The following is a 13,618-nucleotide window of genomic DNA, read 5'->3' on the forward strand; positions in this document are numbered from 1 at the left end:
CCAGTCAATATCTGTTGCACTGCTTCTGCTTTGGCCTCCCTGCCCGTTATGTACACACTGATATGGAAGGCTCTGATGTAGGCATTCTTCCCCCATCCATGGCTCTGCTCCTTGCTCCAACTTGAAGATCAAGTCAGGTTTGGTCCTACAGTGCCCTACTAATGGAAACAATATAGACTTTGTGAAATCACTATCTTGGGTTAATGAAAGGAGTACAGCTTGGTCCAGGAGCTATGCAACAAATGTTCCAATGTGAAATCCTTCCCAGGTGATAGATATTCAGATTCTTCATGGACTCAAATTCTATACCTGTCCCTCATTCAACTTTATGAATAGTGCTCACTTAGTTGTCAAATAGCAAGAAAATGTTACCATTGGGCATGTGATGAGTGTCACTCACCCAGGGAGAACAGGCTGCTGTAGGTCTCCAGCATCACATCCCTGTACAGGATTTTCTGAGCTTGGTTCATGTTCTGCCATTCCTCCCAGGTAAAGTACACAGCCAGGTCTTCAAATGCTATCATCCCCTGTGACAGAACACTCCTGGTCAACATGTCAACTCTGTCACCTAACAAACAATGGCAGTTGTATATCTTCTACATGGGTATGGATGAAGAAGCAAGAATGCCATTTCATTTCAGATTTATGAGCATTTGGGCAGCCACACAGAAGCATTCCACAGGGGATCAAACCTATGGTATAAAGGCTGTGAAAATTGCCCAAGCTGGAGGGAAACAGGAATTTCTGTTCACAAAGGCCAGACTATGTCAAGGGCAATTGCACAGTAGGCTGAAAGGGGGACAAGAGTCACTCTGGAATGAGCAGTGTTCAGAAGAATGTAGAAGTATTCAGGAAAAAAGACAAGAAACCATCAGGGAAGTTATGAAGGGATTGAACAATGAAGAATTTCCAGAAAAACACTATACACAGTCAATGCAATTATGGCAGAGAAAAAAATTTTTAAAAGAGACAGTAGGCATTTAACTTAGTGTTTATGATGCCAGCTCAGATACTCTCTCTCTGCATCAAATTTCCAAAGTTGGATTTCAGTGCCAGCTTCAGTTTCCAGCTCCCAGCTAATGCAGACCAGGGGAAGCAATGGTGATGCCAACCAAGAGGGAGGCCTAGATTCCATTCCTGACTCTTGGCTTCAGTTGTGCCCCACCTCTGTTTGATATTTTTATTTAGGCAGTGAAGAAGTGCATGGGAGCTTTCTAGCTTTCTCTCACTCCATCAATTTCTTTCTCTATCAGGCTCATAAATATTTTAAGTAAGGGAGGAGATTCAAGAAAGAATAGAAAGTAGCTTTTGCTTTTTCTATAATTATTCTACTCATAAACATTTAAAGAACTGAAATAACATGATAACAAATTAAAGTAAAAGCTATGGAGTTATTTACCCAAGAACAGAACCTGAGAAATTCTGTACTATAATCTGCATTTGTGACTGAGGGAAATACAGAGAGCTTTGAGAACCTGCAGTAGGCACCAGCATTGTGGTACAGCAGGTAGATCTCCACCTGCAATTCAGGCATCCCATGTGGACAGACAATTTGAGTCCTTGGTGCTCCACTTCCAATTGAGTTCCCTGCTAAAGTGGCTGAAAGAGCAGTGAAAGATGGCCTGAGTATTTGGGCCAATTCCACAAATATGGGAGACCCAGATAGAGTTCCAGACTCCTGGCTTTGGCCTGGCCAACCATTGTGGCCATTTGTTGAATGAACCAGCAGATGGAAGATATCTCTTTCTCACTACCCATCTCTCCCTATCTCTATTACTCTGCCTTTCAAATAAGTTAATAAATAAACCTTGGGGCTGGCACTGTGGCACAGTGGGTTAATGCCCTGGCCTAAAGCACCAGCATCCCATATGGGCACCGTTTCAAGACCCAGCTGCTCTAATTTTGATCCAGCTCTCTGCTATGACCTGGGAAAGCAGTAGAAGAAGGCCCAAGGATTTGGGCCTTTGAAGCCGTGTGGGATACCCAGAAAATTCTCCTGGCTCCTGGCTTTAGATGGGTGCAGCCCGGCCAGTGCAGCCAATTGGAGAGTGAAATGTTGAATGAAAGATCTCTCCTCTGTCTCTTTCTCTCTGCCTCTCCTCTCTCTGTGTAACTCTTTTAAATAAATAAATAAATTGTTAAATACAATCTTAAAACGTGAAAGAACATGCAGTAGATTATTTTCCCCACAGTGTTCTTACTCTAGCTGGGAATCAAGTTCATCTCCTCAAACTATTAAGGACTGCATTACTCTAACAATTAAAAAAAATAAATGCAGCCAGCGCCGCGGCTCACTAGGCTAATCCTCCACCTTGTGGCGCTGGCACACTTCATTCTAGTCCCAGTCGGGGTGCCAGATTCTGTCCCAGTTGCCCCTCTTCCAGGCCAGCTCTCTGCTGTGACCAGGGAGTGCAGTGGAGGATGGCCCAAGTCCTTGGGCCCTGCATCCCATGGGAGACCAGGATAAGTACCTGGTTCCTGCCATCAGATCAGCACAGTGGGCCGGCTGCTGTGCACTGGCCATGGTGGCCATTGGAGGGTGAACCAACGGCAAAGGAAGACCTTTCTCTCTGTCTCTCTCTCTCTCACTGTCCACTCTGCCTGTCAAAAAAAATAATAAATGTCACTGATTTGTGGTTTAGCCCTAGGTAAGTAATTCTCTTGCAGAATGCTAAGTGTTTATTTCCAGGGTGGAACTAAAACACTGCCCACTACATCATCTGTATAACACTAAAGAATGTGTTGGACATTATGACCCCAAAATTTAGAATATTATCCTTGACTTCAATTGAAATCATATAACAAATATATATTTTGCTATGGCAACAGAAAATGAGAGATGACATTGCCTTTTCTTGGATAAATGCAATGATTGATAGTCATGACAAATTCATCATACATCTTGTTTCTATATATTCCCTGAGAATAAAATTTACCTTCCTACATCCATTTTCATTAAGAAATTATTATAAATCTAAAAACAAAACAGACAGAAAGCTGGGAATAATTAAGAAAACCACTTACAGGGGCCAGTGCTATCGCACAGTGGGTTAAAGCCCCAGCCCGCAGAACCAGCACCAGATATTAATTCCCACCAAATCAGGTGTGAGTGCGATTTTCAGGTGAATTCAATCAGAATTCCACAGCCATTCAGCTGGGAGGGGTGGATGAATCCAGAAACAGCCAGTTTACATGGGACTAAATCAAGCCTAATATCACAAAGGACTCTTGAATTTCTTTGGCTTTTTTCACATTTGTCTTATTTATCATGATTTGTAATGAATTTTCTGATGTGAGCTTTAGTTTTCAGACTGGAATATGGAGTCCAGGGCACGGGAGGAATGGTCTTTTTCAATCAGGGCACAGATGTTGGCTTGCTCCAATTCTGGCTTGCTGTCATTGTTTTGGGTGCCTCAGCCAATTTTTGGTTTTGAGCAGCAATTTTCTAAATGTTTTCTTGGTCTGAGTTTCTTTTGCCTTCTTCCATCCCAAATTTTGTATTCTGATGCAGTACAAACAAGAAGTTAGACAGAGGATCCATTATGAAATAAAAAACATAATAAATTGGCTTTTCAGGCTTAGAAATCTACAGGCAGGATAACTAAGATGAATTTTTGTGTTTTGGAAAATGAAATGGAACCAATTTGCTGTGGGGACAGATATTAATTTCCTCCAAATCGAGTTTGACTGTGATTTTCAGGTTAATTCAATCAGAATTCCACAGCAAGTCAGCTGGGAGGGGTGGATGTATCCAGAAACAGCCGGTTTCCTTGTGACTAAATCAAGCCCAATATCACTAAGGACTCTTGCATTTCTTTGGCTTTTTTCACAGTTTTCTTATTTATCATGGTTTGTAATGAATTTTCTGATGTTAGCTTTGGTTTGGAGGCTGGAATAAGGAGTTCAGGGTACAGCAGGAACCGTCTTTTTGAATCAGGGCATAGCTGTTGGCTTGCTCCAATTCTGGCTTTCTGTCACTGTTTTGTGTGCCTCTGCTAATTTTGGTACTTAAGCAGCAATTTTCTAAATGTTTTCTGGGTCTGAGTTGGTTTTGCCTTCTTCCTCCCAAGATTTTGTATTCTGATGCAATACAAACAAGAGTTCAGACAGAGTAGCTATTATGAAATTAAAAAAAAAAAATTGGTGTTTCATGCTTAGAAATTTACAGGCAACGCAACCAACATGATTTTTTGTGGTTTGGAAAAAGAAATGGAACCCTTTTACTTAGGGGACAGATATTAATTCCCTCCAAATCGAGTGGGAGTGGGATTTTCAGGTGAATTCAATCAGAATTCCACAGCCAGTCAGCTGGGAGGGGTGGATGAATCCAGAAACAGCCGGTTTCCTTGTGACTAAATCAAGCTGCTGCTCCCTGTGGACTTGTCCTCCTCAGCCTCTGACTAGAGCACAGCCACCTCTCCAATGCTGACATCCTCTGACACATGTTTCACTCTTCTGTTCTCTCTAAACTGCAGACTCTTGGGCAACATATGTAACTCTAATGCATCAACTTGCATAGAAGCACACACCTGAGGACTCCAGAGTCTTGGATTTCAGGTTGTAATTAACTTTCCTTTTCAGAGGACTGGTGAAAAAACAAGTCTGGAAGCCAGGGTGTAGCCTTGTGGTTCAAATGCCTATGTCTCATATTGGAGTTTCTTGGTTTGATTCCTGGTTCCAGTACCTGCCTCCCAATTCCTGATAATGTAGACCCTGGGAGCTAGCAAGAAATGGCTCAGATGATTGGGTTCCCTACTCCTGGGACAGCCCTGGCCACTGGGGACATTTCAGCAGTGAACTAGAGGGTGAATACTACTTCTCTGTCTACTTGTTCATTTCTTTGCATCTCCAATTAAAAAACAAAAAAGTATGTTTGTATCATCCATTAAAATAACTTCCTCAATGGAAAAAAAGTTTCATTGTTAAATTGGGGAAAAATAATGCTTCTTGGTTGTGATATTAGAATAATGCATAACTGTACATCGGACTTCCATTGTGGACAAGGAAGAGAAAGATGGAAGCAATAATTTTTGCTTCTGGCTTTGGTACTTGTCATGTAACCTTGAAAAATTCATTTAAACTCATGGTGCCTGAGTGTCCTTAAAATTACAGGTTCATCTAGTTGAGGCAGGTGGTGTAAGGGGAGGTGGCAGGAAGCTGAGAGCTTTCCTTGTTTCTGTGCTGACAGAGCTAAGTGACATTAGCAAGTCATTTGACCCCTCTGGATCTTCCTCCCTTGTGAGATAAGATTGTCTTTATAGTTAAAGGATTTATTCTACACAGTCCTATCTTATGGTTAGGCTCACATGACTGTGAAGTGTTTTATAAACTGGCAGTGTAATAATCAAGTTCGCACTGAAGATGAAATGCTAAACAGCATAGAAATTCTAAAGCTTGTAGTTCTATGAGGAGCTACACAGAAACATTCAAGTTCATGGGCATTTTTAAATTTAAAAACAGAATCATTGAATCACTGTTCAGAATCAGTATAGTTGCTAAAATTCTTATTTATAATCACTGAGATTGGCAGTGTAATTACTGATAGCATACTCCTAGTGTTGTATATTTTAGTTTATACAATACTCAGACCATATAAAATATAGGTAGCATGGGAAGTGCGATACACAGCAGTCTTGTAGAATGGCAGATGTCCTAAACAGCACTCTGGCCTCAGAATCAGCCCTTAAGGCACTCAGATCTAGCTGAAGAGCCTATGAGAGTATTTTAGGTATGGAAAGAAACTCTGGCAAAAAAAGAAAAAAAGAAAAGAAAAGGACCTAAATAAAAGATCTCTGTGAGTGAGATCCCAGTAGAAAGAACAGGCCATCAAAGAAGGAGGTACCTTTCTCTGAAGGGAGGAGAGAACTTCCACTTTGACTATGACCTTGTCTAAATAAGATCGAAGTCAGTGAACTCAAGAGGCTTCCATAGCCTTGGCAACTCATGACTAGAGCCCAGGGAGATTTCTGATGCCATAAACAAGAGTGTCAGATTGTTAAGTCAACAACAGGAATCACTGTGTGCTTACTCCTTATGTGGGATCTCTGTCCTTAATGTGTTGTCCAATGTGAAGTAATGCTATAACTAGTACTCAAACAGTATTTTACACTTTGTGTTCTGTGTGCTGCAAACTGATGAAATCTTAACTGAATATAAACTAAATCGATCTTCTTTGTATAAAGATGATTGGAAAAGAATCTTGATGTAAATGGAATGGGAGAGGGAGTGGGAGATGGGCGGGGTGCTGGTGGGAGGGGAGTTATGGGGGGAAGCCTTTGTAATCCATACACTGTACTTTGGAAAATTATATTCACTAAATAAAAGTTTAAAAAAATTAAAAAATAAAAATATAGGTAGCAATATTTAATGCTTCTCTTACTGTTCCTGGATTGGATTATAGCATACATTAATAAACCTTTTTTAAAGGTTTATTTATTTATTTATTTGAAAGACAGCATTATAAAGAGTGACACATAAATAGAGATGATCTGTCTGCTGTTTTAATCCCCATGTGGCTGCAAGCAGCTGGAGCTGGGCTAATCCAAAGCCTGGTGATTCTTCCAGCTCTCTCACATGGATTCAGGCACCCAAGTATTTGGGCCATCTCCTGCTGCTTTCCCAGGCACATTAGCAGGGAGCTAGATTAGAAGCAGAGCAGCTGGGACATGAACCAGTGCCCATAGGGAATGCCAGCACTGCAGGTGGTGGCTTTACCTTATATGCCACAGTACCAGCTACAGCCTATTCATTTTAAATTAATAACTAAAGATTATCTGCTTTTCAGCCTCCAGGCTTTGGCTTGGCCCAGCCTCTGCTGTTGTGGACATTTGGGGAGTGAACCAGAGGTTGAAAGATCTCTCTTCTTATGTCTCTCCCTCTCTAACCTTGCCTTTCAAATAAATAAATGAGTCTTTGAAATAAAAATACATGCATACATACACACACACACATACACACACACAAACACACGGTACCAACACAGTGGGTAAAGCCATGGCCTGCTGTGCCAGCATCCCATATGGGTGCTGATTCAAGTCCCAGCTGCTCCACTTCCAATCTAGCTCCCTGCTAATGTGCCTGGGAAAGCATCAGAAGGTGGCCCAAGTGCTTGAACCACTGCATTCATGTGGGAGGCCTGGCAGAAGCGCCTGACTTTAGATTGGCTCAGCTGAGGCCAATTTGGGAAGTGAACCAGCAGATGGAAGATCTGTCTCTACCCCTTCTCTATAACTCTGCCTTTCAAATAAATAATAGATTTTAAAAATGGGGGAAAAGGGCAGTTTTCTTGCCTTCCCTTTACCTAGAGTGACATAATCAAAATCTGTTAGGCAAATGAATAAGGGAAATTCTGAGATCATGTATTGACCACAGAAGAGAATGGATTCCTTGCGCATTTTCTGGAAGCCCATGCTAGTTGGAACCAAGGGAAGGATAACAAAAAAGGGGAGGCCTATATCCCTCTTATTTGTCTTCTTTGTTCATTGGAGCAGTGGAGAGTTGAGTAATGTAATATTGGTGTTTGTCTCCATACAGTTCATGTCTATTTAGCTGGTTCTTTTTATTTGCATTTCTTTTTTATTTATTTTAAGAGATTTATTTGAAAGGCATAGAGACAGGGGTCTTCGATCTGCTGGTTTGATTCCCCAATGTTTGGGTGAGGCTGAAGGCCCATGAGCCCCCTCCCATCTCCATGTGGTGTGGGGTCCAAGCACCTGTCCATCACCACTGCACTCGTTGGCTGGAGTTGGAGAGGAAGTAGGGCGTCAGGGAATGGAACTGGTGCCCATGATGTGGGCCATGCAGGCTGTGGTTGCACCCCCATGCCATGAGTCAATCCTCGATGAACCTTTCTTTAAAGTGGAATTAAGGGTAAAAATGGTCTGAGGTGCATGCACATTTCTGTTGTGAGAGAGGCTGAGGCCCCGTGGGTGCCTGGGGGCCAACAGAAACACCTGAAGCCTTGGCCCCCAGGTCCCGGTGTCTCCCCTCTGCTTCTGCCCTGCCTGCAGGCCTGGCCCCGGGCTCCAGTGGTGCCTCAGGGATTTCGGCACCAAACTGGTCACTTTAGGTCACTTTGTGATGCCTGACTTCTGCCCAAAGAAGGAAGCAAGAAGGGGCCCAGCAGGCTTCCCCCGACCTCTGGAGCCCCGAGCCATAGTGCTGGCCCACGACCCAGGTAGCCCGTGATGATTCTGGACCAGCCATTGGGACCCACGACCCCTGACCCCAGGCTCCAACCCCTTCGAGGTCACCACCGCAGCCTCCTATTTAGCTGGTTCTTAATCCTCAAGAAGGGATTTAGGTCAATGTTCTATTCTCATCAAATACCTTAATGTTTAATTAAAGATTCTGTTAGTAATTTTAACCCTGGGTCGTTCTAAAGATGTGCTGTGACTTAGGTTTAGAAAAGAGCATCTTCCTTGCCACCCTCATCTCAGCTCTGGGGGCTGTCAGTTCTCCCTGCACAGATTCAGTAATGCATGCTTCTTCTCTACTACAAAGATCTTATGTTGGTCATATTTCCAGTTACAAAAATCAAATCAACTCACACCTGGACTCTGAGTATTCAATGACATTAGTTATCAAAATAAATGTATTCAAATATTCAAAGACCACTTCAAAGCTTAACTGCCTTCAAGAGTGTTTGGCACTTGGAACAGCCACTGTGGTTTTCTACACATGAGCACTCACTATTTTATATACCATTTAACAATTCAAACATCACTTCAGCTTCAGCAATACACAACAATAGAATGGATGATTCTACATAATAAACATGTTACATTAGTTTGGACTTAAAACCTAGAATTAAAACCATGTGGTAATATGGATGGATTTAAGGAAAGATGTAGAGCTAGGTAGCTAAGGCTACAGAATCCCAGACCTATTGATTTTAAGTGAGTCTGGAACAACAGCATTCCATTGCATTATCTTCCATCTCAGAGTCCTGCTTTTCCAGTGAGACCCACCCCACTCAGACCACGTATTTCCTGCCTGTGTCTTCACGGTGGTGGAAGCTGTTCTGATACAGGCATCTCCTGGACAGTCACCAGCTTCCTGATTTACTACCTGAACTGGAATCCCCAGTTGCGAGGTATATTTCCCAAACACCCAGGCTGAATTGAATGTTCGTCTCTGGCAGTCAAAAACTTCTGCCGTAGGAAACAGAACATGTCCTCTACTCTGGGACTCCTTTTTCTTCTCATGGGGTTCTGTGGTGATCTGTGGTTTTCAACACAAGTCCTGGGAGCATTCTGACTCAAAAGAAAGACCAGGGATAAGAGTTCTTTCTGGGGGCTGGTGTTGTGGCATAGCAAGTTACACTGCTGCCTGCAGCACTAACAACCCACATGGATGCCAGTTTGACTCCCAGCTGCTCTACTTCTTCCACAACTCCTTGCTGGGTAAAGCAGCAGAGAATGGCCCAAGCGCTTGGTCCTCTGCCCCCACATGGGAGACCTGGAGGAAGCTGCTGGCTTCAGCCTGGCCCAGCCCTGGCCATTGTGGCCATTTAGGGAGTGAGCCAGCAGATGGACCGCTGTCTTTCCCTCTCTTTTTCTCTCTGTAACTCTGCCTTGCCAATAAATACAACTTCAGAAAGTTATTCTCCATCAAGCAATACACCCTTTTCGAGGCAGTTGTAAAGCTGGGAGTCATAGCTTCTCTTATATTTTGGATAATAAGAGTTTTGGTTTGAAAGCATGTTCATCTGAAACAAAGATCACTCATTATCCTTTGTTAGAAAAGGGGGCTCTGCTCTTTGAAAGTGGAAATCAGAAGCTGTAATGTGTGATGAGCTCCACCTGCCAGGTCTGGGGAGACTTATTTGAAAGTCAGGGCATCAGGAGAGGAAGCTTTTCAGATTCCCTGGCCCTTGCTTTAGTCTTATGTCTTTACTTCTTTTGTTGCTTCTTGATGTCAAGAGTGTACACTTTATGCTGAAATGAGGAATTGTGTCTAACCTCTTTTGGGCCTTTTTCTAAGCAGAGTGTATATATTTTTCTTGCATATAAGGATAGCTTCTGGGGTGGGTGGATTTTTTTGGAAGTTTTCACAAGCTAGCCAGTAGCCTATATTTTCTTCACAGAATTCAGTTTTTAAAAAAGCTTCCAATACAGCCAGACCATCTGTATGTAGGGAAGAGCAGGCAGAAAAATAAAAAGAAACATGAGGAATATAAGGAAGCTAATGATCAAACATTCCCTTGTGCTTTTCTAGTACTAGGATTAGCTATTCTCTTGTTTTTACTCAATCCTGTAATCCTGTGGATTTAGCTCTTTAAAGACAAAGATGCCAGTAGGCAATATACTTAAGTTGGTTCCATACTACTAAAACAGAAATACTTCAGTTTGTTTTAATGCCAAAAATGTATTTACAGGAGAGGCATAAATCCTCAGGGAACTAAGTCTCTTGCAAACACTGCATGCAATGAAAAGCATCCTCAGCCTCAACCAAGAGCACTGCCATTGCAGAGCTGAAGGGTGATTTATCTTCCCCACCTGGTGTGAATATGTTGAGAAATAAGCGGAGATAAACAGACCTTCTAGGTTAAGTCAAATTCTCCTTGGTGAGCTGCTGATTTGAGGACACAGCCTTTCTGCACTCTTGTGATACTTGCAGTGGATTCAATTCAAGCCTAATTCACAATTGCTGCCCAGCAGCTCCTGGAATGCTTCTGACCACAACAGTGCTTCCTTCGGGGAAGGTCTGCAAGAGCAGTTCTCTAATGAGTTGTGCTCAGAGCAGTTCCCCTCCCAGCTCAGCAGTGAGCTCTTCAGATTGCAAACACAGGAATCTCAACTTACTTGGTGAAAGCTTGCTACCTGCTTTTCTTGCCAATTGTGGCCTTCCCAGGAATGGTGGAGTTTTGCCATAGGTAGCTCAACCCAGTCTTCAATACTCTTATTCTTACAAAAAAAAAAAAAAAAAGACAATTCACTAAGTGGTCATCCTTGAATACACTACTGAGCCTGAATGCATTTTTACCAAATAAAGTCGCCCAATAGCTATAAACCAAAAGCCAACAACAGGCTTGCCCACCTAATATTACACTCAGCCCCGAAGTACTGAGCAGTTTCATCACTTCCTCAGAATGTAACTATGCTGTGAGGACTATAGATAGGGATGCCCAAATTTTAATTATCAATACACTGCACAGCTAATAAAGCAGATGCTGTCACTTGCCCACAAAAGGAGACAGTTTCTCTGCAAGGTTAACCGCAATCGGGAGACATTTTGCACCTAATGGAACCCGCAGCGGGACTGCTTTGAGCCAGCTCCTCTCCTTCCCTTTCCACCTTCGGTCCAGGATGGGACAGAGACCATGCACAGGAGGTGCCACCAGTCACCCGTTTCCCCCTGTCCACCTGCAATGCTCCTGGGAGGCAGATGCCACAGAACAGTGATTTGTTCCATGATTGTCACTGTGTGAGATCAGCCCATCATGAGAAAATGACCATGGATTCCAATGAGATATCAACCACAGAAGCACTTCCCCCAGCATCAGTGCAGGAGGGTGGATGATGGAAGGCACAGCATGGCCAGGATCTCTAGGGACCCCGCAGGACTCTGCTGCCCTGGATGCCTACAGCAGGCAGCAGCACAAAGGCCCAGTGCACCTCCAGCACCCTTCTACCAAACCCTTCCCCCTGTCTGCCCATGCAGACCACACAGATGCTGTGTCAGTGAGTAAATCAGCACCGCGCACTTGGTTTTCCTGCTGAGACTTGGCCTTCATTGCTTCCCCAAGTGCAGCACGTGCTGCAAGCCTCAGCCAGCAGGGCTGGCAGGAGAGGTGGGCAGTCACACTCACCAGGTCTGTCTCTTCTTCTCCTGCCCCTCCTGACTCAGGGGCCACCACCGGCATTTTAGCCCCAAGGCACGAAACGGGACAGCCAAGAACCTAACACCACCCATGTCATGCGCACACACTGCAACTACCAGCTGCCCACCAATGTCCACCGCCTCTATAGCCAGCCTACATGGGGCGGGTCTTGCAGCACTGGTCCTGCCTCAGGGCAGCAACAATTGTCCTGAGGCCCCCTGCTGGACTGAGCCTGAACTGCCCTGCAGCAGATTCTGGAAGCAAGAGAGCTGCTGATGGCTGAGGCCCTGGCTCAGAGTACACTTAGAGAGACCCTATGCCTGGCAAGGGCACTGGGGCCCTGGACTTTCCCAGGCTGCAGTCCTAGGGTGGAGGCTGGCTCGGCCCTTCCACCCCCAGCCCTGCCGCAGGTGGAGCGGGGTTCCCACGGGGGCATCTTCCTTTGAGGGAGAGCGGGTGAACCCCAAATGCCATGACACCCGGTGCCGGGTGCTGGCCTGCAGCCTTCCGGGAGGGAGTAGGTGACAGTGACTTTGTGGGGAGGTGACACTTAAGCTGGGCCTGTATTTTGGGTTAGTTCTGGACGCACATCCCAGTGCACCTGGACCTGCGGGTCTGCTGCAGGCCTCCTGGAGGCTCTGGGAGCCGGGCATCCTGGTGGCAAGGGCAGGAGGGTGGGAGTTCGAGGTGCTGAGCTCCCGCTGGGTGCACCAGGCTCTTTGGAGCTGTTCAGAGTAAGGAGTTGAGGTCACCTCCTGAACCACTGCTGGTCCCAAACTCCTGGTTTGGGATTTGCCAGAACCCTGAAGTAGGGGTGTGGTGGGGGTGGTAGTGGTTGGCTTCAATGCACTGTATTTGTGAATTCTTCAAACACAGCTTCTCCCTACTCCTGCAGGCTTTCAAGTGATTGACGAGGACAGAGTCCCTCAGCTGCAAAGTGACTGAAGTTTGAAAACTACGTCCAGAACATCACAGTGTGTATTCAGGTGGTCATCCTTCAGGCCTGCAGGTGGACAGCAAGAGCCACAGTAAGATATTAATTACTGTAGATACTCTCCTTTCTTTCCGGTAGACCCACCAAAAGAGAATGGGAGATGAGTACTTGAACATTGGAACCAGTCAGCATGCTAGGGTGAGCTGCCAGTACTTGGAGCTCAGGAGTGGACATGGAGAGCAAAACATGCATTGTTACTAAAGAGGACAGTTAGGCATTTTACTGTGAAAAGGGAAATCATTTAGATGTGAACAAGACACCTTAAGAAAAGGTCTGTATAGTTATTTTTGTTTATTTGAAAGGCAGAGAGAGCCCTTCCATTTCCTGCTCATTCCTCAAATGTCTGCACCAACCAGAGCTGGGTCAGGCTGAAGCGAGGAACTCAGTGTGGGTCTCCCACACAGGTGGCAGGGACTCAAGTACTTGAGCCATCAGCTGCTGCCTCCCAGGGTTCTGTTAGCAGGAAGCCAGAAGCAGAAGCAGGGCTAGGGCTTGAGCCCTGAGCATTCTGACTGGGATGTGGAAGGCTTTACCACTATGCCAAACACATGCTCCAGTAAGCTGTTTCAACACGTTTGCAAAATGTAAGAATGTGGTTTTAAATATATGCTCTTCATCTTAAAAATTTGCATAATCTTATATTCAGTTTCATATGATTCAATACTTATTATTAAATACAAGTAACATTTAGACACATGCTTTCCTCACCAATACAAACCTCAGTAATTTTTTCACTTAGAACCTTGAATATTAGCATTCATTCAGATGAAGTTCACTCATAGGCTGGGAATTCTGACAAA

The 13,618-nt window shown here is 44.4% G+C and overlaps 1 long non-coding RNA gene across 1 annotated transcript in view; it reads left to right on the forward strand.

Annotated features, from left to right (window-relative positions):
- LOC138848058 (uncharacterized) overlaps positions 1-12,851 on the forward strand; it is a 50,663-nt gene extending 37,812 nt beyond the window's left edge. The window contains exon 4 of the long non-coding RNA XR_011385919.1: positions 12,720-12,851. This is a non-coding gene — a long non-coding RNA (uncharacterized lncRNA). The remainder of the gene's footprint in view (positions 1-12,719) is intronic.
- The last annotated feature ends 767 nt before the right edge of the window (positions 12,852-13,618 follow it).

Source organism: Oryctolagus cuniculus, unplaced genomic scaffold, assembly GCF_964237555.1.
Source record: "Oryctolagus cuniculus unplaced genomic scaffold, mOryCun1.1 SCAFFOLD_51, whole genome shotgun sequence".
NCBI lineage: Eukaryota > Metazoa > Chordata > Mammalia > Lagomorpha > Leporidae > Oryctolagus > Oryctolagus cuniculus.